Raw genomic sequence first — 4,806 nt, 5'->3', positions numbered from 1 at the left:
TGAAGCTGGTCCTGCTCCTTCCTCTTCATCACCCCTCCTCTTCTCATCCTTCACCCTCCTCTTCCTCTCTCTCTTCATCACCCCTCCTCTTCTCCTCCTTCACCCTCCTCTTCCTCTCTCTCTTCATCACCCCTCCTCTTCTCCTCCTTCACCCTCCTCTTCCCCTCTCTCTTCATCAGCCCACCTCTTCTCATCCTTCACCCTCCTCTTCCCCTCTCTCTTCATCAGCCCTCCTCTTCCTCTCTCTCTTCATCAGCCCACCTCTTCTCCTCCTTCACCCTCCTCTTCCTCTCTCTCTTCATCACCCCTCCTCTTATCCTCCTTCACCCTCCTCTTCCTCTCTCTCTTCATCAGCCCACCTCTTCTCCTCCTTCACCCTCCTCTTCCTCTCTCTCTTCATCACCCCTCCTCTTATCCTCCTTCACCCTCCTCTTCCTCTCTCTCTTCATCAGCCCACCTCTTATCCTCCTTCACCCTCCTCTTCCTCTCTCTCTTCATCAGCCCACCTCTTATCCTCCTTCACCCTCCTCTTCCTCTCTCTCTTCATCAGCCCACCTCTTCTCATCCTTCACCCTCCTCTTCCTCTCTCTCTTCATCAGCCCACCTCTTCTCCTTCACCCTCATCTTCCTCTCTCTTCATCAGCCCACCTCTTCTCCTCCTTCACCCTCCTCTTCCTCTCTCTCTTCATCAGCCCACCTCTCCTCCTTCACCCTCCTCTTCCTCTCTCTCTTCATCAGCCCACCTCTTCTCCTTCACCCTCATCTTCCTCTCTCTCTTCATCAGCCCCTTTTCCTCCTTCACCCTCCTCTTCCTCTCTCTCTTCATCAGCCCACCTCTTCTCCTCCTTCACCTTCCTCTTCCTCTCTCTTCATCAGCCCACCTCTCTCCTTCACCCTCCTCTTCCTCTCTCTTCATCACCCCTCCTCTTCTCCTCCTTCACCCTCCTCTTCCTCTCTCTTCATCAGCCCACCTCTTTTCCTCCTTCACCCTCCTCTTCCTCTCCATCACCCCTCCTCTTCTCATCCTTCACCCTCCTCTTCCCCTCTCTTCATCAGCCCACCTCTTCTCCTCCTTCACCCTCCTCTTCCCCTCTCTCTTCATCAGCCCACCTCTTCTCATCCTTCACCCTCCTCTTCCCCTCTCTCTTCATCAGCCCTCCTCTTCCTCTCTCTCTTCATCAGCCCACCTCTTCTCCTCCTTCACCCTCCTCTTCCTCTCTCTCTTCATCACCCCTCCTCTTATCCTCCTTCACCCTCCTCTTCCTCTCTCTCTTCATCAGCCCACCTCTTATCCTCCTTCACCCTCCTCTTCCTCTCTCTCTTCATCAGCCCACCTCTTCTCCTCCTTCACCCTCCTCTTCCTCTCTCTCTTCATCACCCCTCCTCTTATCCTCCTTCACCCTCCTCTTCCTCTCTCTCTTCATCAGCCCACCTCTTCTCCTCCTTCACCCTCCTCTTCCTCTCTCTCTTCATCACCCCTCCTCTTATCCTCCTTCACCCTCCTCTTCCTCTCTCTCTTCATCAGCCCACCTCTTCTCCTCCTTCACCCTCCTCTTCCTCTCTCTCTTCATCAGCCCACCTCTTCTCCTTCACCCTTCTCTTCCTCTCTCTCTTCATCAGCCCACCTCTCCTCCTTCACCCTCCTCTTCCTCTCTCTCTTCATCAGCCCACCTCTTCTCCTTCACCCTCATCTTCCTCTCTCTTCATCAGCCCACCTCTTCTCCTCCTTCACCCTCCTCTTCCTCTCTCTCTTCATCAGCCCACCTCTCCTCCTTCACCCTCCTCTTCCTCTCTCTCTTCATCAGCCCACCTCTTCTCCTCCTTCACCCTCATCTTCCTCTCTCTCTTCATCAGCCCCTCTTCTCCTCCTTCACCCTCCTCTTCCTCTCTCTCTTCATCAGCCCACCTCTCCTCCTTCACCCTCCTCTTCCTCTCTCTCTTCATCAGCCCACCTCTTCTCCTTCACCCTCATCTTCCTCTCTCTTCATCAGCCCACCTCTTCTCCTCCTTCACCCTCCTCTTCCCCTCTCTTCATCAGCCCACCTCTTCTCCTCCTTCACCCTCCTCTTCCCCTCTCTCTTCATCAGCCCTCCTCTTCCTCTCTCTCTTCATCAGCCCACCTCTTTTCCTCCTTCACCCTCCTCTTCCCCTCTCTCTTCATCAGCCCTCCTCTTCCTCTCTCTCTTCATCAGCCCACCTCTTTTCCTCCTTCACCCTCCTCTTCCCCTCTCTCTTCATCAGCCCTCCTCTTCATCTCTCTCTTCATCAGCCCACCTCTTCTCCTCCTTCACCCTCCTCTCCTCCCAGGAAGTGATGTGGAGGAGACGAGGGGAGGAGAGGAGGGAACATAGAAGTTGAGGAGGAAAGGAGTGATGCAGCCAATCTAATCCAGGAAGTAAAACCAATGAGGTCAGAGGTTAAAGGTCAGCTGAAGCCATCAGATGAAGAACTGGAACATCTGATGCAAACTGAACATCATGTTTCACCTGGAAGTTCATAACCTCTGTCTCATGAACCCCTCGCACCCCGAGTCGCCCCTTAAATTTCCTCTGAAGTAGCTTCAAAGTTCAACATTTTTTCCATACTGTACAACAATGTCACATATTATATTATATTATATTATGCATCAGCTCGTTCCAACACTAAATTGAATATTGAGTGAAATATTCAAACCCAAGACGCCATTTTCATGGCTGCACCATTACTCAAATGTAAAAAATCTAGACGTCTTGTGCTTCATATTCTACACATTTCCCTGTAATTCAGCCTGACATGTTTGGTATCTTTGGAAACCTTGAGATCTGGACTAGAATTTAAAATAAAGTGCTATGGGTATGAACAAAGCTTGGCTACAAAATATGTGTTTGTAATGATGAAGCCGCATGCAGGACCAGCAGGGTGGGAGTGGGGGAACAGTGTGGTTCTTGGTGTGAAGGACCTGTTAAAATGGAAATCAGACCTGACTGGTGGAAAGTCACTAGGATCCTTCACACCGGAGTTACAATGCATCCTGGGTAATCAACCTGGAAACACATCACATCCAGATCCAGATGGGATGTAGATCCAAGACACAGGAAGATCTGACCATCCAAACAGATCCACTTCAACCTCATTAACAACTGAGTGTAAATGAAGTTAGTCTCAAATCCACATAGAGGATTTAGTTTCATCACCAACCTGCTGCAGCAGCTGAGTCTGATGATGGAGGAACATGTAGAACTGTGTGTTAGTTAATAAAGTGTAAATCTGTAGAACTGTGTGTTAGTTAATAAAGTGTAAATCTGTAGAACTGTGTGTTAGTTAATAAAGTGTAAATCTGTAGAACTGTGTGTTAGTTAATAAAGTGTAAATCTGTAGAACTGTGTGTTAGTTAATAAAGTGTAAATCTGTATCAAGCAGCTAGAAGCAGAGAGCAGCTGAGTCAGCTTGTTGTGGTGTGGCTGTAGATCCATTCAGTAACGTTCTCAGTAAAAGTGAATAGTGTGATAAGGTGGATTTGGTTACTGTGACACAGTAAACTGTCTTGTCTTTAGCCCTAGTCTCTACTCCAAAACACTCTGAGTTGTAGCTTGAGAAGAGTCAGCTCAGTTAACCTGAACAAACTGTTAGCTAGCTAACTAGCCGGCAAACACACTGATGTTAATGTGAACACGCTAACGCTAGCTGCTACTAGCTACGTTAGCTAGTGTGCTAATCAGATGTGTTAACAACAAGACAGTGATGTTAGCTGACCAGATGCTATGGTTAGCTAGCTAACAAGCTGACATTATCTAAACACTAAATCAATCAGATGGATCAGTGATGAAATGATCAGTTCAGTCAGAAACAGACAGAAATTAACCGTCTGTTCAATTCTGTTGAGACGACAGAAACACAGTCAGCTGTTCAGAGCTGAGGACCTCCAAGATGGCCGCCAGAGGGGGGTTACACTAGTTTAATACATCCATGGGGTTACATCACCTGAAAAACCTCTGTAGAAACTATGTAAATGGACGGAGGAAGGAAAACAAAACAAAGCAGGAAACAGCAGGAAGCTCAGACAGTAACATCCTGTCAGAATACCGGTGGAGGCGAGGTGTTTGTTTACTGTCAACTTTAAAGGACAGAAATATTACGAAAGGAAGCGACATGTGTGACGATCTGCGTTTGGTGAGGGAACGAGAAATCAGTGTGTGTACTGGAGAGGCGTTGATTTAGTTCCTCTATATAACTCCTCTCTTCCTCCTGTAGGTCTCGGACCCACAGACAGTATTGTCTGTAGTCAGCTGTCAGTCGAAGCAGCGAGCTCCGCTGCCTCTTGCTACGAGTCCAAATTGTTTGTCAGAATATCTCCAGAAAAGTCGTTTGTGAAAACGATCCGGAGAGCAACCGACATATTTCTCTCCGCGGCCCGGAGAGCGGCGGCACCGACCGTTTCCACTCAGCGGATCTTCTTCTACCGAACTCTAGGGATGGAGAGTCAACTCAAAAAGTCGATTCTCGATTCCATCGCATCGATTCTGAGAATCAATTCTACTAATAAACGGAATCGGAGTCTATTCCTGTTGCAATCTCGACTCCAAACTCTGGAATCGTAGCAACCGTTTCATTTAAATGAATTTGTAATGAATTACTTCTGATTTAGACCCATCTATACGAATCGGTGTTCGACTGCCTTGGTCTGATCCATTTCACAAGTGGGGAGGGGGGAGGAAGAAATTCAAGGCTCATTGGTTGAATGCCAACCGGCGTAAAACTTCAATTTTTGTGTTGATTTTCATTTGGAATCGGAATTGATTTAGATTCGATTCCATCAATTCCATTACA

Source organism: Centroberyx gerrardi, chromosome 3 (genome assembly GCF_048128805.1).
Source record: "Centroberyx gerrardi isolate f3 chromosome 3, fCenGer3.hap1.cur.20231027, whole genome shotgun sequence".
Lineage (NCBI taxonomy): Eukaryota > Metazoa > Chordata > Actinopteri > Beryciformes > Berycidae > Centroberyx > Centroberyx gerrardi.
This window is presented reverse-complemented; position numbering follows the sequence as displayed.